This window comes from Lissotriton vulgaris, chromosome 3_1 (genome assembly GCF_964263255.1).
Source record: "Lissotriton vulgaris chromosome 3_1, aLisVul1.2, whole genome shotgun sequence".
NCBI classification, from domain to species: domain Eukaryota; kingdom Metazoa; phylum Chordata; class Amphibia; order Caudata; family Salamandridae; genus Lissotriton; species Lissotriton vulgaris.
This window is the reverse complement of record NC_141689.1, coordinates 1,104,596,801-1,104,620,057: the sequence shown is the minus strand read 5'-3', so window position 1 is coordinate 1,104,620,057 and position 23,257 is coordinate 1,104,596,801. Positions and strand designations below refer to the sequence as shown.

Genomic DNA, 23,257 nt, shown 5'->3' with positions numbered 1-23,257 from the left:
ATTGGTGGTTGACGCCTCGTGGAAAGAATTCTACCCTCATGATTTAAGCTGGCAATGACACGGGTCACTTTTTTGGGCTGAGGGGTATTAAATCCAGAGACTGTTGCACAAGACACGTCTATACATACATATAAAACAAATGATAAAGTATTAATGAGCGGGAGAAATGCCTAGTGTCACTCCAGTGTGGCCCTCTTACACGCATAGGTAAACGGGTGCCTGTGTAACAAATCCAACGCTGTTAATACCTTGAATTCTACGCCTTTACGGTGATACTAGTTTTCTGTGATTCGAGGCCTGGATGTCACTCACAGATGTCACACGACTCACGAGTCACGACTAAAGAGAATGTGCACTCGGCAGAACGCTCAACATCCTGTGAATCAAAATCACTTAATCTCCCTGTGCCTGCCTAACACCATTATTATGTCCGTCTATAATGGAACTAGTGCTCATGTAAAGCGCTCCGCTCTGATGCCTTCAGTTCGGTCTTGTTCGCACTAATATTAAACAAAACTCCACAAATATATATTTAAAAAAAAGATGGGTATTATTAAATGCCTTTAGAAGCCAGTCTTTTGGTCTGAGATGCAAAGGGCTTTACTTCTTTGACAAATATTTCAGCACGTGACAAAGTATTGTCTAAGCCTGTGAAGGAATTAAGCTGTGAATTAGATAACATTTATTAAGCTTTCTTTTTGTCTTCTTTAAATGATACACTCATTAATTGCCATTAAATAAACATCACCTGCTATCGCGAGATTATCAAGCATTTGCACTCTTGTGCAGACACACTCACGGAGTGGAACTAGTTTGTCGGAGACATTAAATAAAGCTGCAGAACTGTGTCCACCTTTCCACTCTCAGTGTGCACGAATAAAGCTCCCATAAATCTTACATTTTATGCTATAGATCTCCCACAATCGAATATTGTTTTATAATTATTAGTACACTGGAACACAGAGCAGGGTGCGTGCGTGCGTGTAACACTAAGCACTGTACTGTACAACATTACAACACAACAGCGGCAGCACAAGCGCAGCATATATGTTTTAAAATTCATTTTGCACATATACTCAGTCAGATTATATAAGCCAACCTCTCCGACATGTGTCTCTGTCCCAGCCCTTAAGGCTTTAAAGGAACCGCTTAGTGCCAAGTCACTAGCTCCGGCCTCCAGGCCCACAGACCTCTCAGGGGAGCCAGACTCTCCGACATGCAAATCTGTCTCAGCCATACACTCCTTTGAGGCAGCGGCCTGCAGCTAAGTGAGCCTATCTGAGGTGGGACTCTGTCCCAGCCCTACAGTCTTACAGAGGTACCAGCCATGTGCTAGATGTCTACCACGCGCCATCTCTAACCACCTTCCAAAGGCACCAACCTATCACATTTGACCGACTGCCCTACACGGACAGTCTTTCAGAGGACAGCTGTGTTGTGTTAGCTTCATTTCTGCCTCATTATTTTCTACAGGATTGTGTTGTAGTATCAGTGGTTGAACAGGAGTAGTGATTGACTAACTTCAAGGATGGGATGGAGTACATTTGAGACTCTTATAACACCTTTTGGACTGTAGTAACTTTAGAAATGTATTTTGTGAACTGCAACTGTCTTACACTATAGGGGGGTGTGTGTTTTGCATTAGGATACCCCTCTTATACCCCGCCTTCCATTTACCATACATAACCCCTTCGATTGAATAGTAAATATTCCCCACTTTCCCACCATTCTCCCTGGTCTCTCCCATATGTACAACTAATTCATACACCTACGTCTGCGAAGATCTCTTCCAAAGTGGCAGACATCTCAGCATAGATGTGATAGGAGAAGAGAATGGTGGAGGTCATTATCTGATCTGTACATTTGTGAATTGCATTTTATAGTACCTAAGTAGTACTACAGCAGTGCTGCTTTATATGCTACAAAATGCTGTTTGTCAGTTGGGCCCCTAACACTACACCAAGATGTACATCTCCTTTTAGAAATGCTGAATACCAAAAAAAAGTAGATAGTTACACCTAGGTGTAGGCGTAGATCTACATGCAAGTAAATATAAATATGTATATTATCGGTGTGAATCAGACCCAGGGGTGTTATTGTTCCGATGACTTCAGCGTGGGCTCCTGCCTGAAAGGGTCTTGGCTAGCCCTATTTCTTGGAAGATGACGGTGTGGTGTCTGTCAGTGAAATAAAACAGACTGAAGAGTAGTAGATTAGAGAGCAAGCTTTAATTAATTCCCCAGCCACAGGTAAAGCTCTCAACTGACAAGAAACCCTCTGTGTATTCCAGAATCTCACACGAGATCGGAATCACAGAAAGAAGTGTTCCAACAAGTTAAAGAAACAGTATCAGAAATACATGTACACCATTACACATCTCCCCACTAAACAAAAGCATAAAATGATAAATTTTACAAAAAGAAGAAAAAACATAAGAAAGAATTACAACAAATAATCTCTTAAATAAACAGGAGGTCTAGTACTCTTTGACTCCTAGAGGAAGATGAGGAAAAATTAGAATCATTAACAAAATGAGAAGAAGATGGATATTGTAACTCTTGGGAAGGAATTTTTGATCTAACAACAACTACTCTACTTTTATTCCATATTCTTCCATCTTCCGTTTTAATGGCATTTTTGAAAACTTTCACCACAGACCAAAAATCAGTGTACTTCGACCATGGTCTACAACCAACAGGAGCTTTTATTCTCACAAGATCACCCACTAATATCTTTCCTACATTCACACAATTTCTTTTATCAAAGTACTGCTTTCTTTCATCCAATTTTCTTTCTTCCTTGTGACGCCATTCACCAATCCTATTATCCACCAAACCCTTTTCAATTTTCATCCACCCAGGACATAACCAAGTGTTGGGAGCTCTTCCTTTAAATAATTCGAAAGGAGTTCTTCCAGTTGTTGAATGTGGCGCAAAACGATAAGCATTAATTCTCTCCTTAAGAACAGACTTCCAGTTTAAACCTGATGATCTAGCTAACTGTATAGACTTCTTCAAAGTTTTATTAACTCGCTCAACTGCCCCATTCGACTCAGGATGGTACAATGAGCATCGCTTATGTACTACACCACACCTATTCACAAACTCCTCAAAAACCCTGGAACAAAATTGAGGCCCATTGTCCGAAAGAAGACTGGTGTCAGCGCTCCAGCGCAACTACACGCGAGCTTACCTGCTCGTCGGTCTGCCCTTCAGCCTGCCGGTCAGCACCCAGGGACCATCAGCCACACGGGACGGGAACCCAGAGCCTTCACCAACGCGCCTGCTGCCTGCTGTCTCCTCCCCCCGCTGCAGCCCTCTACCACCGGGTCTGCAGCTGTGCAGGGGGAGTAGAGACTACAAGACCCAGCAGCCTCCGCGACACGAGCGGAAGTCGCGTAGAGGCTTGGCGCCTGGAGGCGCTGCATAAGGGGCTGGCCTTGCTGGGGAGCGGGTGTTGGTGTCAGCGCTCCAGCGCAACTACACGCGAGCTTACCTGCTCGTCGGTCTGCCCTTCAGCCTGCCGGTCAGCACCCAGGGACCATCAGCCACACGGGACGGGAACCCAGAGCCTTCACCAACGCGCCTGCTGCCTGCTGCCTGCTGTCTCCTCCCCCCGCTGCAGCCCTCTACCACCGGGTCTGCAGCTGTGCAGGGGGAGTAGAGACTACAAGACCCAGCAGCCTCCGCGACACGAGCGGAAGTCGCGTAGAGGCTTGGCGCCCGGAGGCGCTGCATAAGGGGCTGGCCTTGCTGGGGAGCGGGTGTTGGTGTCAGCGCTCCAGCGCAACTACACGCGAGCTTACCTGCTCGTCGGTCTGCCCTTCAGCCTGCCGGTCAGCACCCAGGGACCATCAGCCACACGGGACGGGAACCCAGAGCCTTCACCAATGCGCCTGCTGCCTGCTGCCTGCTGTCTCCTCCCCCCGCTGCAGCCCTCTACCACCGGGTCTGCAGCTGTGCAGGGGGAGTAGAGACTACAAGACCCAGCAGCCTCCGCGACACGAGCGGAAGTCGCGTAGAGGCTTGGCGCCCGGAGGCGCTGCATAAGGGGCTGGCCTTGCTGGGGAGCGGGTGTTGGTGTCAGCGCTCCAGCGCAACTACACGCGAGCTTACCTGCTCGTCGGTCTGCCCTTCAGCCTGCCGGTCAGCACCCAGGGACCATCAGCCACACGGGACGGGAACCCAGAGCCTTCACCAACGCGCCTGCTGCCTGCTGCCTGCTGTCTCCTCCCCCAGCTGCAGCCCTCTACCACCGGGTTTGCAGCTGTGCAGGGGGAGTAGAGACTACAAGACCCAGCAGCCACCGCGACACGAGCGGAAGTCGCGTAGAGGCTTGGCGCCCGGAGGCGCTGCATAAGGGGCTGGCCTTCCCGCGTCGCGGGTCCGCGCGCGGGGCCGTGCCCGGGGCTAAGCCCGGGCAAAGGGCGGGCCCTCTGTGGCCCTCAGAGGCCTGAGGAGACTGGGCTGGGCACCACCCCCTGGCCAATTTCGCACTGACCACCAAGGTACTACGTTTAGTGATTTAAAACATATTGCAAATGGCTCCAACTGTATCCAAACCCACCACTAAAAACATGGTCAAAAAAACGCCTATTAACACACGTTCTGTTGCAAGGATCACCGCCCAAACTAAAACACCGTTACCAACGCTAACTGCTATTGACCGCATGCTTCAACAGACAATCGTAGTGGTAGCAAATGCCATCGAAAACACTGAGAGACGACTGTCTCTACCACCTAGCGCTTGCCTAATTCACCACACACCACAACCTGTTGACAGCACTGTACATAACATTAACATGACAGCATTATCAAATGACTCCATTCTGATGCAATCTTACACAGGCCTTCCTGGAATTGTGCCCCCTCCCACAGAAGACCCTTCCACACCCCCCACAATATTCCAAGATAGGGACAGTCGTCTGTCCCTAACCCCTAATCTACAGATTAATGCTACACCACCTGAGGAACTGGGCCCCAGTATTGCGCCTAGCGCATCATTGATTACCTGCGACAACGCAGATATCACTCATACAATAGATCTAGCCAACAATAGCAGCGACAATAGTACAACCAACCATGGCACTGCCCATCGCAGATCCAGGCGTACCCATATTAGGAAATTACCGGCTCCTTTTAGGGGATGTATGAAACAAAAGGGTAAAAGAAAGAAGATCATTTTACCAACACCCCCCATAGAACAATCTAATGGAAGTGTACAATCAGTGCCAAATCCAGGACCTGTAGTTAATATGGAGTCTATACTGGTTCAAATCATGGATGCTATGAAGCTCCTCATTGCCCCCCTAAACGACAAACTTGAGCAAATAGGTAAAAAGGTGGAAAATCTGGAAAAACTGGGCCTAGCCAAATTAGACATTCTTGAACACCTAGGCCCACAAACTACACAAACTACCCAACTCATCCAAAATGTACCACCCGTGAATAAGGCCAATACGACTGTCCATACCGTATCTAAACCACAGGCTCCACCAGTGAGAAATTCGAATCCCCCAGCATCTACCGATAAAACTACAAACTTACAAAGTAGCGTCACCAACGGCCCATCTTCATCCACCTCTCGCAGAGTAACTGGGGAGGTGCCCAAGGACTATACTCCAGTAAGCAGGAACCCACCGGCGCGTAGCTACTATAATAATATTATCCCCGCCGTGATCAATCTCCCACCAGAAAGCAGGCCTTTTGTAGCAATCCTTGCCAACGTACCAAAACTCAAACCCTCCCAATTCGAAAACAGCGAAACCCTTAAAAACAAAATTTTACACTGGCTTGTCCATAATTGCGGTTTCCCCTTAAGTGGTGCAGGCCAGATTATTTCAACCCAAAGGGTAGGGTGGGTGGGCCCTAGCAAAAAGGAAATAAACGTGGACTGTGTAATTATAAATTACAAAACCACTGAATGGGCACGAGATTCCATCCTGAACGCGCCCATTCCTTCAGACAATGACTACAACACAACCCTGTTTCCTTTGGATTATTTTTATAGAAATCTGGTGGGGTTCAAGACTCCGGTGCAGAATTTTAAACATCCCAGAGCAACTAATACACCTTACCCACTTGCACAGCAGGCACCTGTACAATTAGCCGGGTATCCTTCAACCCCTCATGTCTTTAGAAATCAGCATGTTCCACAACCACCTATGGAATTGTACAGAATACCTAACCCCAACTACCTTAATTACCACAATACAATCGGGTCTGGAAATAACATCCTTGGTCAATTCGCAGTCCCAACATCTAACAGATTCCAGGTATTCAACTCCCTAGATGAAAACGACTGACTCTCGAATACACTTGTCGGAGAAAGTGAATCCCATAAAGACACTTCTGCTACAAGTTCCTACAATCTAACCATGACAGCCAACACCATTTGCATTTGTCCGGTTGAAATCCCTCCTGCGAATGAACCTCCCATAGAGACCCCTGTAATCAGCCCAAACGGCCTGTCTACGATAGTTAACAGCACCTGTACTGTTGCAAACCACCCGGGCGACCAAATACCACCGACAGCCACAACAGACATTATTCCACCTCATGTATCCAGGGAAGGTTCATTGAGGGTTATCACGTGGAACATAGCTGGCCTAGCTTCCAAGGTAAACACACCGCATGGGATGACTTTCTCAAAGAAGGCTATGACATCATATGCCTACAAGAAACCTGGGACAGAGCTGAAGTATACGTCGAGGGAAATACCTCCTTTAACGTGCTGGCTGTGGCTTCGCAGGCTGGTCGAGCCAAGGGGGGGTTAGTGACCCTGCTATCCACAACATTGACCGAGTTCTGGGTCAGTAACCATGCAGTCTTGGGAGATTACGCTTCCGTTTTGCGCGTGGCCCACAGTGGACATAAAGACTTAATAATTGTGAACTTCTACAACAACATCGCCGGCCATAGACAGGGGTTGTTCATCTCTGATATCGAGCAGGCCATCGATACAATGTTATTAAGCTCCTCCAAACCAGCTGTAATCTTGTGGGCCGGAGATTTTAACATCAAAACATGCACTTATGCACTCAAGGGGGCTTGCGGCCATAGGGAGGAATACTCTGGAAGGGAAACCACATGTGTTTTCAATCATTTTCCGCATAACATCCTAGGCAGTGCCTTGAATAACCTATTGGCCAAATATGATCTGGAACTTCTTGAATGTAACACGAATGCAAACAATGTCAGATGTCCAACATTCCACGGAAGGAATAGCCAATCCTTTATAGACCACATCATCGTATCCAGCTCTGCAACATATATAAATGTCTGGGTAATTGAACAAACGGTCAGTGACCACAACAGTGTATCTGTCGAATTACTGGGCTGGGGGTCAAAAAGGAACTCCTATGGTCAACCTATTCAGAACATCTCCGTAGGAAGGCCAAATGGGATAAGGGTGAAATGGACAAAAGTTGACTCTGCTAAAATTGTCACCAATGTAATTATAAACTGCTATGGAGAAGTGGAGTACTGTCTATCCCCAACACCATGTCCAGAAACTTTGCTGTTTAAATTTCTAATTATTACACAAACCGTCGAGAAATTACTGACACGCAAAACACGGGAGCCAAGAAAAGTTAAGACAGTGTGGTTTGATGATAATTGTGCCCAGTCACTAAAAAGGCTAAAAATTTCGCTAGATGCCAAACCGAGAGACCCCTGTAAGATAAGGGAAGAGCGTTACAATTACAAAATCGCACTAGCCACTCGGAAGAGAGAACTACAGGACGAGGCATGGGCTAAATTAGATCAGGCTGCGGAAACAAAAGACCATAAACTCTTCTGGGACACTGTAAACAGCCCGTTCTTAAAGAACGACAACATTCCCGAACTTACTTCGCATGTCAGCTGTCAAGACTGGATTATACACTTTACTGGGATTTTTAACTCTGACTGTACCTTTGATTGTATTTTGGCCCCAGATCCTAATGTTTTAACTGTAATGCCAATCAGTTTTAAATGGGAGAAATTATTGTTTTCAGTATCTTTAAATGAGGTGCGGGATGCTATAGAGAAAAGCAAGGGGGGGAAAGCCCCGGGCCCAGATGGGGTCCCCGTGGACTTTTTTAAATCCAAGATTGATTTATGGGCCCCTATTCTAACACGCTATTTCAATGCTGCTATTGAGGACTAGCTACCTACCTCATGGGGTCAATCTATTTTGGTGCCACTTTTCAAAAAAGGTTCAAGGGCTGAAGCACGAAATTATCGCCCAATTTCCCTTTTGGACTCGTCACTAAAAATACTGAGTCGCGTGCTTCTGGGAAGATTAGAGTCCTGAGTCGAGGACAAAAATGTCCTGTCACCAATCCAGTACGGGTTCCGTAGGGGCATAGGAACCATGGAGCAGTGTGTGAACCTTGAGCTTATCATCGGCAAGTACACAAAAGCAAAGGAAGGGAATTTGTTCATGTGCTTTGCCGATCTAAGCTCAGCGTTCGATCTAGTGGAACACACACTGCTCTGGCCAACATTACTTGCTATGGGCGCACCCCCCGAAATTATTCATTTGCTGGCCAGAATGTATAGCAGCTTATCAAGTAAAGTTAGATTCGGCCCAAACGGAGAATGCACTCCCTTTTTTAAAATAGGCAGAGGGATTAGGCAAGGGTGTGTTCTCGCACCCTTGCTGTTCTCCCTTTTTATAAACCAGGTCGACCAGTCCCTACAAGAGTCTTTTGCTGACGCCCCTATGATAAATGGCAAACAAATACCCGTCCTCTTATACGCGGACGACGCGGTCCTGATTTCCAGGACCGCGAACGGGCTCCAAAAGCTAATTGACAAATTCAATGTTTTTATCAAGGGCAGAAAGCTCAAAATTAACAAGGGCAAGACTATGACTATGACCTGTGGAAAGAAACCAAAGAAAAGTAAGTCATTCTTCCTTGATGGGGATAAACTTGAGTGTGTACAACATTTCTGTTACTTAGGCATTACTTTCTCAGGGGATGGGAGATGGGTAAACGAGCAATCCTGTATAGGCATGAAGATGATTAGAAATACAAACTGTATCTTCAGATTCGCTTCCAAATTAGGGGGGCGTAGAATAAGGGAGATGATTTCTATTTATAATTCCAGGTGCATGTCCTCTGCTCTATACGGAGCAGGGATATGGGGATATAACTCGCAGATCGCCCTCTCCATTCAGCAGGAAGAAAATAAGTACCTTAAACGCTTACTATGTCTTCCTGCTTCAGCATCCAACGAAATCATTCATAGGGAGCTGGGCATACACCATGCCACAGACTTGATTGCACTACGCCCCCTCTCCCTCTGGCGATCCATTTGGGCTAAAGACAAAACCAAGTTTACCCAGGAAGTAATTTTAGACTGCATTAAACTGGACCAGAACTTAAAAATCCCTTGGCTAAAACACATTTTCCACTGGTATAATTCCCTTTTTGGTCAGGATATTTTTAAAGACACCCCAACAGAATTAGTTTTAACGAAGCGTGACCTTAAATCCACCTATATGGATCATGCAAAAGGGATTAGAATGAAGGGGTATGCTACACAAAGTACTTTTAAATTGTACCTGGAATATAATCTAAGCACAGGATTCCCATCATACCTCACATTTGTCAGTATTAACTCCCATCGCTTCGTTCTGGCACGCCTGAGGCTGGGTATAGTCCACCATCTGGTGGCTTTCCCTACCGTAAAAAAGCCCGGGTCTTGCCCGTGCCCATGCGATGGGAAATCTAAACAGAGTATCTGCCACTTTTTACTACTTTGTAATTTTTATACTGGTTTTAGAAAGTTTTACCTAAAGCAACTATTTTTAGAATATAGTACGTGTGATATAAGAGCTGCAATGCAACTGTTGTTTGACCTGTCGTCCCCTAATGTGTGTTACCGTGTAGCCACCTATGTTCTTAAATGCATCGGGCACAGGAAATCAATCATTATATGATCACCGTTGGAAAAGACACCTATTGACCAACTGTGAGCTACTGCCAAACCTTTTGCATTTCTCTTATACATGAACTTTGTTATTATTATGTTTTTAGACCCGGGTATCGATTGTTCCCTCGGTTCCGTACCTCTCTGGACTAATGCTTTTTAAATTTCTTGTACATAACTGCTGCTAAAATACGTAAGAGATTTTATAGACATTGCACTTTAGTCACCCTTGCATATTTTTGCACATACTACTGCACTTTATGCCCAGCGCAGGCCTCTCTCCGACTTGTACTACCTCACTTGGCATGTTTTGCACTAAATTTTAAAATTGCTGCTAAATACAACGCTCAATCTTTGCATATTTTGCACATACTATTGCACTTTATGCCCAGCATAGGCCTCTTGTTTAGTACCATCCCATTTGCATGCTCTGCATCAAACGTTTAAAACGGCTGCTACATATAAGTGATTATTCTACTGTATATAATTGTGATATGCTTTGCACTAAATTGCTAAATTACTGTTAAATACTATGTCCAATTTTTGCATATTTTGCACATATTATTGCACTTTACGTCCAGCATAGGCCTCTTGTTTAGTACCATCCCACGGCATGCCTTGCACCAAACGTTCAAATTGACGCTACATATAGTGATTATTTTCTACTGTACATAAATGTGATATCTTGCAGGTTTTAACTTGATTGGCTGAATTAATGTAATTGTATTTTAGAAAGTTTCATTATTCTTTAACTTTTTACAAAAGTGACTTCAATTGCATTCATGAATGTTGCTATATGGTTGTACCTGTACAAACCGAATAAAGCATTTTGAAACTGAAACTGACTGTTAGGAAAACTTTCTTTGCTAAAAATAGTGTCTAGGAACTTAATCACCTCCTCCGAGGTAATTTCCCTAACAGCAGAGACCTCTGTCCACCTTGAATATAAGTCAATTAACACCAAAAGATAAGGCGTATCAGACACACCTGATAACGGACCAACTATATCTACCGCTACCTCATCCCAAGGATGTTTTGGTAATAATCTTTTCACCATTGGCATTTGCTTTGTTTTTAAAATCTTATCACTTGCACAGCACTCAGGACAATCTCTCACCAGTCTCTCAATTTCTAGGTCCATTCCAGGCCACCAAAATCGCATACTTAAAATCTCCTTGGTTTTAACAATACCAAGATGTCCTGAATGTGCATGACTCAACAATTTCTTCCTAATTCCTAAAGGGGGAACCATTTTTGTTCCACGAGTCAAAAATCCAGAATTCATTGAAAGCTCATCAGAGACTAATAACCAAGGTTTTTCCAAGCGAGACCCATTACTCAAGGACAACATGACTTTTTTAATTTCTTGATCCTTCTCCAACTTATCTCTCCACTCTTTCTCTTCAATTGCCCCCTCAGTAATCTCACACACACTTATACTATCATCACATTCATCTAAATCATCTTCATCATCAAAATTCTCCTTAGCTACCATTCTTGACAAACAATCTGCTGATTTATTTGACACACCAGGAATGTAATTAACCACAAAGTCAAACTCTTGTAAAGAAACTATCCATCTTCTAATTCTTGACGATATTGCATCTAAGCCCTTTTTATCAAAAATTTCTTTCAAAGGCTTATGATCAGAAAATATACACACCTTTGTGCCCCAAATCAAGGTTTTTAATTTTCTCAAAGCCCAGTAGATAGCCAAAGATTCCTTTTCTATAGCAGAATAATTCAATTGTGATCCTCTCAAGCACCTTGATGAACAACAAATTAAATAATCTTTCCCATGCCTTTTTTGAACCAATACAGCTCCAAGTCCTTTCTCACTCGCATCTGTAAACAAAATTGTAGGTAAACCCGGAACAAATGCCTGAAGAGAGGGTGCTCTATTCAACTCAGATTTAATACATTCAAATTCTTTTTTACAATCATCTGACCATTCAAACACAACATTCCTACATGTTAATCTCCTCATACACTGAGTTTTGTCAGCAAAATTATAAATGAATTTACCGTAAAACTCTTACCATACCAAGAAAGGATACTAATTCCTCTTTGTTCTCAGGTTCTTTCACTTTATTAATAGTGTCTACTAGTTCTTTTTTTGGATAGATTCCTTCCCCAGTTATTCTGTGTCCCAAGTAATTTACCTCTTGTACACCAAACTTGCATTTGCCTTAAGTGTCATTCCTGCATCTTCTATGCATTACAAAACCGTGCATACTCTACTATAGTGTTCTTCAAAACTATTACCATAAATCAGTAAGTCATCCTGATAACATCTCACACCAGTCATACCTCTCAAAACTCTTGCCATTATCCTCTGAAATACAGAGGCCGCAGACACAAGACCAAAAGGCATTCTTTTATATTTGTACATGCCCATGGGGGTGATAAATGCAGTAAGATCTTGGGAAGACTCCTCCAACTCCACTTGATGATAAGCGGAAGCTAGATCAAGAGTGGTGAAAAACTTAGCCCCTCTAACGTACTCACCATCTCATCGATATTTGGCAGCGGAAATCTATCCACTACTACCTCTTTATTTAACGATCTCAGATCAACACAAAGTCTAATCTCACCAGTAGGTTTTTTAACAACAACTACTGGAGCTAACCATTCAGTCGCTTCCACCTGTTCAATCACACCATTTTTTAACAACTTGTCAATCTCCTCCTTCACTTTCTCTTGTTCCATCAGGGGTATTCTCCTTACTTTCGCTATTACCGGAACAGCATTATCTCTTAATCTAATGTGATGCTTATATCCTTTTAAACAACCCAAACCTTCCTTGAAAACTTTTGGATATCTCTTTGCTAATTCTCCTCCCAAATCAGTTTTGTCTACTTTTTTCCATTTATGTCTACTTGATGAATTTGTACCTGAGGATAAGCATTCGGATTTAAGCTCACCCCAAGTTGACCTTGATGTACCCAACCCAATAATACATCACCTTTCTTTGCAACATAAATGTTCCCAACTATAATCTTATTTCCAAGTTCTATTTCTGCCATAAAACAACCAAGCATCTCAATTGGTTTATCACCATATCCTAGTGGTCTTAAATCTGATCTCATCAGCTTCACTTTACCCTCAAAATGTTTTTTATACAAATTTTCATCAATCAATGTTATTCGTGAACAAGAATCAAATTTAAAGTTAATCATTTCATTTTCCACTTTTACAAGATGTGATGGATGATCAGCCACCTCACATTTTATTTGGAAGGTTACTGTTCTTACTTGAGGTTGATTCCATCTTTTTTTTGCTACTTCAGGCCTAAACAACTTAGTTCTACAAAATTTTGCGTAATGACCTTTCTTTCCACAGGAGTTACATACAATTCTCAATGCAGGACATATTGATGAATTTGCCAAGTGACCTATTTGACCACATCTAAAACATGAAAATTTGTTATTTTGCCCAGCAAATAAATTCTGACTTGTGAGAGTAGATCCAGAATTTTCTTTCTCTGTATTATTTGAATTCTCACTTTTCTTTACTAAACAAACCACTTCTTCTACTTTTGTTTCATCCTTCTTTTCATTTAACACTCCCTTTTCTTTCTCTTTCTTCAATTCTCCAACACATTTAGTCATATGTTCTACCTGTTTTGCTATCACTAATACTTCCTCAAGAGCTGGTTCATCTTTCAACCAGAGCTCCTTTCTGATATCATCATGTGCACACCTCAATACAAATTGATCCCTGATGCGTTCATCTAAAGTCTGACCAAAGTTGCATGAAGAGGCTAACTTTCTTAATGAGGAAACAAATTCTTCAACTGTCTCTTCTTTTTTTTGTTCCCTCAATCCAAAATGATAACGTTCCATAATAGTACTGACTCTTGGCAAATAATGTTTATCAAGTTGAGCAATAGCAATCTCATATTCATTCAAGTTCCGTTGTTCTGCAGCTGATAAGTCAGGTAGATGTTCCAATACGTCTTGTCCTTCTTCCCCAAGACAATGAAGAAGAAGAGCTAATTTCCTTTCCGTACTCAAATTAGTTCCGCACACTCTTGCATAATTTGCAAATATTTTCTTCCATTTTTTCCATTTTAAACTTGGTTCTCCAGGACTTATCAGAAAGAATGCTGGCTGAGTTACATTCTGCATTTCTATATTTATATATTACTCTTACTTCTTTATATATTTATTTCAAATAAAAGTGTCTCTCATTTACTTTCATTTAATAAATATTTTCAAAATAAAAAAATAACTTTCTTTTCTCATATGTGTTTTTATTAAAATAGTCCTTCTGACTACTTTCTATAGCCTTGTTCTTCAATCCACTGTAAGTATAAATTCTCTCTTTCTTTTATAGCAAATGAAGCGTTGTGACTTAATAATTCATCATTTGATCCCTTGTGCAGATTTTCCTTTTCCCAGCTTTATGACATAATAATACTGTTGCGCATTCTGACTCAGTCTTTATCTTTTTTTTTTTTTTTTAATGGAACGCAGCACTTCAGCCTTCCTTTTCTTGTGTGCGTTCTGACTCGGTCTTTGGTTTTTTTTTTAGAACGCTTCTAATGCTTCTAAGAGTGTTCCTTAAGCGTGAACGTAAGGCGTCAGAGCGTCAGCTGCTCTTGGAACGCATGCGTCAAAGACTTGAAACGCAAATAGAGAATGTCAGAAGCGCGCTGACGTGTAGCTCTGCATGCGCTGGTTACAGTTCACGAGAGCAGGCGCGCGAAACTAACGCTTCCCAATTTCTTTTTCTTTTAATTTACAGTTATTTTTCTTTTTAAGTAAATAAATCCGCACTCCCCACCAAACTCCTCACCACACAACTCTCTGCTTTGAAGAATATCAGCCGCAGGGAAGACTTCGCTTCCTTATAATTTATCCGCCGCTGGAGGAGCAGGTGCAATTTTCTTTTCCACGCCTGTGTTGGGGAAGGGTTCACCCGATCGTCGCCAATAAATGTGGTGTCTGTCAGTTAAATAAAACAGACTGAAGAGTAGTAGATTAGAGAGCAAGCTTTAATTAATTCCCCAGCCACAGGTAAAGCTCTCAACTGACAAGAAACCCTCTGTGTATTCCAGAATCTCACACGAGATCGGAATCACAGAAAGAAGTGTTCCAACAAGTTAAAGAAACAGTATCAGAAATACATGTACACCATTACACACGGCTCCAGATTGATGCCCGAACCATGATGCAATCTTGGGCCTGCACACAATTAACCTCTCTTTATAGCCCACCCGTTGCATGCTAGGCGTTTCTTAACCACCTCTTCTAATGCACGTAATCTCATCAAAGGACTTCAAGCGTGGCCAATAAAGGGACTTTAATAGGCACTTGGACTGCAGATTGTACCAAGGTTTCACGAGAGGGGGACCTAAAAAAGAATCTATTTCACTGCAACTGATCCCAGATTTTAACCCCTTCGATGCTCATGACGAGCTCAGCTCGTTATGAGGCACAGTGGAGCTGTGCTGATGACGAGCTGAGCTCGTCATGTATAAGGGGCTTTTGCAAAATTCAGCACCGGAGGAAAATTCCCTTAGCAGCCAAGGTGTTAAGTCGAAAAAGTGGTATCTTGTTAACTCATCATGCTCACCGAGATGTTGGCCATGATGACTTGCCTCTGCCGTGAGTATACTTAGATTTAGAGGTTAAATACCAGTGCGTCCCTTTTTAGAAGAAACTGGGGAGAGTTTTGAAAAATCTTAAATGGAGCACAGTTTTACTTCAAGCTTACTTATAAGTGAAGACAAAAAATATTTGAGTGTAAATTTATTGTCGACGTGAAATGTTCAGATAATTACTTCATACAGTCAAGAACGAGATATCACCCGACATGGAGTAAAACGTACTACAACTGCAAAACTAATAAAACCAACATCCAAAATCCCAAACATAAATACATAAATAAACTGCAAGCTGATAAGTGGTCTGCCACGCGTTTGATTGCTTGCCCTTTTCGTGAGTAGTATTAGAACTGAAGTTACGTTGCATACCTTGATGTTTGAAATGTATTTCACAAGCGTATTGCAGAGCTCTGATATTTGAGGATTCCTCCGAGCTCACCCGGGAAGGCCCCAGTGCTCTCTGGCAAAGCGCGAGTGTGGACAGGTCTGCCTGCTGACAAACTCTACCCCAGCCCCACCGACCTTTCATGCAGCAGCATTCGGGCATTTCAGTTGCATCAGCCTGTCTGCGCGGTCCCCAGCAGCAGTGACCCAACCCACCGCCCGACCTTTCAAATTTAGCTTACTAGCTGAAGTGACTTTGCCCCAGCCCTAGAGGCTTCCGGAGGTACCCGCCTGGCTGCCCAGTGACTAGCTCATCCCCGACCCCACCGACCTTTCATCTTCTCTAACCAGTGTGGCTCTGCCCCAGCCCCGTAGGCTGAGGCGCGTATGCTAAGTGCCTACTTCTGCCTTATCTCTAGCCACCGTCCAAGCCCCCCCAGCCTATCGGAAAGAAGTCTCTGCCCTGCCTGTGATGTGAGGCTTCAGAGTACCGGCAAAGATGTTAAGATACTATCTCTTCTGACTTCCTCCAGCCAGTGGCGTCACTAGGGGGGGGCGGGGGGTGACACCCTCACATGGGGTGACACCAATCTGGTTACGCTGTGTAACACAGCTCTGCAACCTTGTGCTCTGCTCTGCTTTATAATCAGGAGGAACCTGCTGTACCTGGCTGGGAAATCCTTCTGGAAACGGTATTGTCTTAGCAAGAAAAGCTGCGACACGAGCCCGCCTGCCGAAAGTATCGTTTTTATTGACACACCCACTTCCTCGCTGAAGCGCGGAAGAGTGCTGAGGGAAAGGCTGCCTCCTGCTGAGGTGAGGGCGGGGAGCGGGCTTCGAGGCCGGCTCCTTTCGGTGGGGTGATAGCACCTTTCTGGGTCCATATAGCCGGAGGAGCTCCCGGCAGGGCCTGCAGATGTATGGGCGAGGAAGCAGAGGCCTAAGCGTGCGAGGGAGCAGTCTATCGGGTACACTGTACATTGGATGTTTAATGCGCTTCATACTCTCCAGTCCCTACCCACCCTCTGTGCCATGTGACTCTGGCCCAGTGTGTGTGGTATAAAAGCAAGACTCGCTCCCTCTCCCCTTCTTCGACAGTCAGTCACTGATGAGAAGCCAAAAGGCACAGACTGACAGACAGAATGTTCAAAGACGGCTCAGGGCCCTCCTGTCCGCGGCCTCCCCCTTCACTCGGACTCGGGACTCTGCTGTCCGCCCTCATGTCATATGCCTAGCACCTACTATTCGATTCTTTCTCTGCTCTCTGTGACTCACTTCTGTCTGTTTGACTGTCTGTATATCGATTGACGACGCAGATTCTCTAATCTCTCGACTCAAATCAACTCAACTCAAGTGAAGTGTCGGACGGACGTCTGCTGCTGCCTGCGCGCACGTGGCGACAACTCGAGACCGAGAGCCCCCGCCCCCTACACTAGAAACTACAGCAGCAACTAACTACAACGTCACGGCGCGCGCGTCCCGAATGGCCAATCACTGCATGGCTTCACATGCTGAAGTCACAGTGATTGGCTATGACTGATATGCAGTGCTGAGCCTGAGCCAGTGTGCCACCACCCACGCGCTGCATCCAATAATGGATTGCCTGTCCTTCGGCGCGGTGGACCAGCCAATGCAGCGCCAGGATTGGCTAGGGGGGCACACTGACTACTCGCCCTCGCGCCTTTCAAACCACGGGCCTGGCTAAAGCAGCACCCCCTGGCCCCTTCGGTCAGTCTGAGCTTCTATAAGGGGAACTTCACTCTATCAATCAATCAAGACATTTGTATAGCGCGCTACTCACCCGGAAGGGTCTCAAGGCGCTGGGGGAGAGGGGTAGGTTACTGCACGAACAGCCAGGTCTTGAGTTGCTTCCTGAAGGAAAGATGGTCCTGGGTCATCCGAAGGTGGATGGGGAGGGAGTTCCAGGTCTTGGCTGCCAGGTAGGAGAAGGATCTTCCTCCCGCGGTGGCTCTGCGGATGCATAGTACGGCGGCGAGGGCGAGGCATTGTCGATCGTAGGTGGCGGGTGGGCTTGTAGAAGGTCAGGCGGTCGTTGAGGTTCTTGGGGCCCTGGTCGTGGAGAGCCTTGTGTGCTTGGGTGAGGAGCCTGAACGTGATCCTCTTGCTGACGGGGAGCCAGTGTAGGTCTCTCAGGTGGCTGTGTCGGGGGATGTCCAGGACGAGTCGTGCGGAGGAGTTCTGGATGCGTTGGAGTCTTTTCTGCAGTTTGGCTGTGGTTCCGGCGTAGAGGGTGTTCCCGTAGTCCAGTCGGCTGGTGACGAGTGCGTGGGTGACGGTCTTCCTGGTCTCGGTGAGGATCCAGCGGAAGATCTTACGGAGCATACGCAGGGTGTTGAAGCACGATGAGGAGACGGCGTTGACTTGTCTGGTCATCGAGAGGGAGGAGTCCAGGATGAAGCCCAGGTTGCGTGCGTGGTCCGTTGGCTTGGGAGTGGTGCCCAGGGCAGGAGGCCACCAGGAGTCGTCCCAGGCGGAGGGCGATGATCCCAGGAGCGCATGCTCGGGCTAGTTACAGCCCAAAATTCCTAATGCGCAGCGCAGACACTGACACTAGTACTGCTACTGGCCTGCTGCAGACTGTCAGCCAGCCCCACCCCCTGCGCACTCCTTTCCATCGGGAGTGTCCCGGATTCGGAACCCGGATTGAAGCGCTGCTCTTTATTATTTCTATTTGTGTGTATGGACGCACCGCGGCTGCCCTGGGGTTCCCCAACACTGCTGAGTGGGTGCCCAGGGTGGGAGCAGAGGACCCACACTAGAGGCTGGGCCCTGGGAGATGGGGTTCCTGGGGCCAAAATTACGCAGCCCCCTCCCATTATAAAAAAAAAAAAGGCTGGTCACTGGGGGATGGGGTCCTCAGACCAAAATTAGCCTGGGAGGGGGCCACCTGACCCCCCTCCCTTTCAGTTATAAAATAACATGCTGACCTGCAAGTCTCTGGAGGGCCCGCCTTCTTTCTCCACTACTCTGCAAACGCACCCCCGGCGCACTGCTGGTTGGGGAATGAAGTTCCCTTGGCTTCAGAGGGTCCTTCGGGGCCAACCACTTCTCCTGTTACCTCTAGTAAGTCCCACACTGCAGGATTGCTGAGAGGTCTTAGGAGGCCACGCCCCCTTTCTCCACCACCCTGCAAACGCACCTCCTCGTGCACTGATGTTTGGGGGATGAAGTCCCCTTGGCTGCTGAGTTGTTGTGGGGGCCAAATACACCTACTGTTACCTCCAGTAAGTCAAACACAGCTGGATTGCTGAGAGGTTGTCAAAGGCCTAACTCCCTTTCTCCCCCACTCCACAAACCCGCCCCCTGGTGCACAGCTGGTTGGGGGATGAAGTCCCCATGGAAGCTGAGGTTCCTTGGGGGCCAGGAACCCTTTCTTTTACTTCAAGTAAGTCCCAGACAGCTGGATTGCTGAGAGCTGGTCGGAGGCCCCGCCCTGTTTCTCCACCACTCTGCAAACGCGACTACTAGTTAAAAAACCATAGACATTCTGTGGTGAGTGATGTCATTAATGATGTTACTGACCATGTCATGAATGATGTAATATGTAAAGTCCAAAGCAGTGCATTGTGGGGGTGTGAGATATAGTTAGCTCAGCTAACTAAAACTGTTGAATGTCACTGGTTTTGTATGAGGGAAACCAGAGCCTAACTATAACTTCCCTGTAACCTTTGTTTTTTTCAGTGAATTTCAAAAGTTTTTTTTATTTCCATTTCTTAACACGTCCCGGTAACCTTTTTTTTCCAGTGAATTGCTAAGGTTTTTTAAATGCAACTTCCTAACTATGACGTTCTTGTAACTTTTGTTTTTTACAGTGAATATTATATATATATATATATATATATATATATATATATATATATATATATATATATATATATATATATATATATATATATATATATATATATATATATATATATATATATATATATATATATATATATATATATATATATATATATATATATATATATATATATTTAGGTAAAATTAAAAATTCTATTACAAAAAGGGGACTTGAAAAGTATTAAAAGGGGATCAGGGCCTATTACTTCCCAAAATTAGGCAAAAGAAACAACAAGTGGGAACCCCTCAGGGTTTTTTCCTATCTCTCTACACTCATGCGACAGAAACCCCCCTAGAGTTCTATTTGGACTGACATCCACTAGGGTTACTAGAGGCATGCTTCATCATAGAGTCCTTGTCCAGATACCTAGTATAGCTGGACAGGTTCAACCTTCAAAACAAGGGATCTCTTTGGCTTTTATGCCCAAACGTTTGTTTTATTACAAGCGCATCTTGGCAAGATTAAAATCAGGTGGGCACACTTAATGCGAGCGATATTATCTCTGGTGTCCGAGGGCAAACATGTTTCTGCCAACAACCAATGTTGTTATTGCATTTAACACACCATCACCTGAGCTTGTTACTTGGCTTTTGTCAGGACCTATAAAGGATCCCATTCAGGTTCCTATATCTTAGTCTTGTCTTAACTCGTGAAAATGTCAGTTTGTGACTCAGATGCTGATTCAAGCCTTTTAAGCATGCCATACATATCGACTTATTCGGATCCCTATGTTTTCTGTCATTTAGGGATGTGTACTACACAACTCAATGGTAATAGACAGATGGGCGGACCTTGTTGTCACACTTTCGTCAATGCTCTTTTTCCGGCCATGAACCGATTTGCTTCTCCCTTCCCCCACAATGCCAGACTTCTACAAAACTATTCCAATGCATTTACCCACATTTGTTAAAGCTGATTTCATGTTTGCTTTCCTCCTCTCAGAAACAATTTCACTACTAGCTTTTGCGAGCTTGTAGGAGAGTGCCTTATCTTCCACTCACTGAGACGCGAACAACATCTCCTTTAATGTACCTAAGGTCACAGCTGTGTAAATTATTAACTATGGAGCCAGGGGAAGAAAAACAATTTACGCTGATAAAATTCCCTTCTGTAGTAGATTCTCGTGCCAAAGGTTAGGGACACTTTATAAAGGTTAACGACACAAATCTCTTTTGAATTTTTTTTTTTGACAGAGGAATAGAGTCCCAGAAGTCAGTCAGTGTGCACAGTCATCATCAATTACTCTTCATGCCGCTTAAATATAAAGAGCCACTGGAGCAAATATCTCACAGTCCACCGGAGACCTAGTGAACATAAGCTGCTTTACATTGCCTGACAAACGGGATCGCAAATACTGATGCCTTGCTTTCAGGGACAAAGTGCACAGAAGCATAAAATGTAGTAAAGTTGAAGGACATAGTGTTGAAGCTAGGGCTTTTTTGTGCCACTTTTTGGTAAAGATTTTTTACCTGTAATGTGCCCAACCTAAATCTTGCTTACAGGGATCTTTTCTGATCAGGAAGAAGCTGATCCATATATGCTCCAACTTGCTGGAATGTTTGCATTCCAGAAATCGCGTCAAGAGATTCCTTCCCTGCTTCACTTTTAATTGAACCCGAATTTGTCCTTGACGCTGGTCACCTTGTGGTTAATCCAAAGGGACGCACATCCCAGGGCCAGTAAGGTGTTTGCAATGTCACTATACCAGGGGAACTTCTTTAAGCCACCAAATTTCCAGATTTCGCATAAGGGTTTGAGATATTCTGCATACTGTGGGTGCGTTCAGATCCATATCCAGGACAGTATGGGTTTAAGGGCTAGGGAATTCAAAATTGACCTCATTCCCAACTCCATCCTGAATGGTCCCATAATAATAATAATAATAATAAAAGGGGTCTTATCGTGCGCAAACTTAGCCCAATGGGCATCAAGGCGCCATATGGGCCCCGACCTAGGCGCAAAGGCTGCATAATATTCTGTTTTCAAGTTTCCCCATTCCGGACACATTTTTGAACCCCATAAATCCAACCCATGTGAGCAAGCAGCCACTGCTTTCATTTGATAAGCTTGGAGGAGAGGGCGATGAATCTGTTGCTAAATTTCCTTGAAATTCAGTATGTCATTGGCATAGTGGGAAACGGTAGCTTCATTTTTCGTGAGATGCTTTGCCCAGAGCACCTTTTCCTCAAACCTTATTCCTAGATAATCGTAGTGGTTGACCCTATATTGGGGTATGTCATATATGTTAGATGGGCTATTTAGTCTAGTCCTACTGTCTGTCATCTTATAGTGCAGCAGTCGTTCATGGTTGAGAAAGCTTCCTCACATTGTCCACAGTGTGCATGACTTCCTATGTTGAAAGTGGCGTTCAAAGTCAATGCTCATTCAAATAATGGCCTCTTTTACTTCTGCCGCTTGTGATTGTCTTTTTTTGTGACGTAAAGATCTGCCTGTTGGGAGGTTATCAGACTCTGGAGCAGTTAGACCACAGTATCCTATTCTTTCACTACCACTGGCTTGTGCTGCTTGTCTTCGTTTTCGGTCTGACATCACAGGCAGCTTTAGCTGATTCGCTAGACTTGTGTAATAAAAATCATAAATTAAAAATACATATGTGCATACTAGCATTCAGAGGCTCTTGGCCTACCCTATTTAGCCATTGGTCTGTGTAAATGTCATTCACATTTTTATTCCACTGTATGTAGCATGGGGCAGTGGGACATCCCACTTCAACCTTTGTCTTTTTTAAACAGTAAGGGTTAGATGTGCTAACATTTGGAAAACCGATTTCCTAATTGCAATTCTCTTTGAATCACAATTAGGAAATCGGTATTCCTAATGTGTGAAACAATTTTGAATTTCATAAGCGACTAGGGGGTCGCAAATAGACCTACCTCATGAATATTAATGAGGCAGGTCACAATTTACGACCCTTTAGGAATCGCAGCCATCACAGGGATGGTGGCCTGCACAGGTCAGCAGATCACCATGTCTGTCCTTGCTTTTTGATAAAGCAATCTTTTTTTGTTTTTTATATAGCCTGTTTTCCTTAAAGGAAAATGGGATGCCTTAAAAAAGAAAAAATTAAATTTAGCAGTTTCCTTTTTAGGTCTCGCAGACCTGCGTTGCAGCGCACATGCGCTGCTCACTCTGCGTGGCTTTTTGTAATCAAGCAGATTTCCAAAGTGGAGTGGAAGCCCCGCCCATGATTCTCATTGGCTGCCGTCATCTTTTATGATGAACGCTAGCCTCTGACTGAAAACGAGGCTTATTTGTTCCGACCCTGTCTCCTTTTGCACCCGCCCATCCCGACTGGGCTGTTTGCGTTCGGCGCTACACGGGATGCTTTAGTTAGTCAGGGAGCACTATTTTCTTTAATAAATACTGTGGGACAATGGCGACGCTTGAATTTGCAGCGCGCCCACACAGCACTTGCGGGACAACGGCAGGCGCTACTTGCATGCGGAGCGAAGT

At 44.6% G+C, this 23,257-nt stretch overlaps 1 protein-coding gene across 2 annotated transcripts in view; it reads left to right on the top strand.

Annotated features, from left to right (window-relative positions):
• The window catches only part of LOC147727492 (alcohol dehydrogenase 1A-like), a 382,065-nt gene that overhangs the window by 18,210 nt on the left and 340,598 nt on the right, over window positions 1-23,257 (top strand). The gene's annotated exons all lie outside the window — the stretch shown is intronic.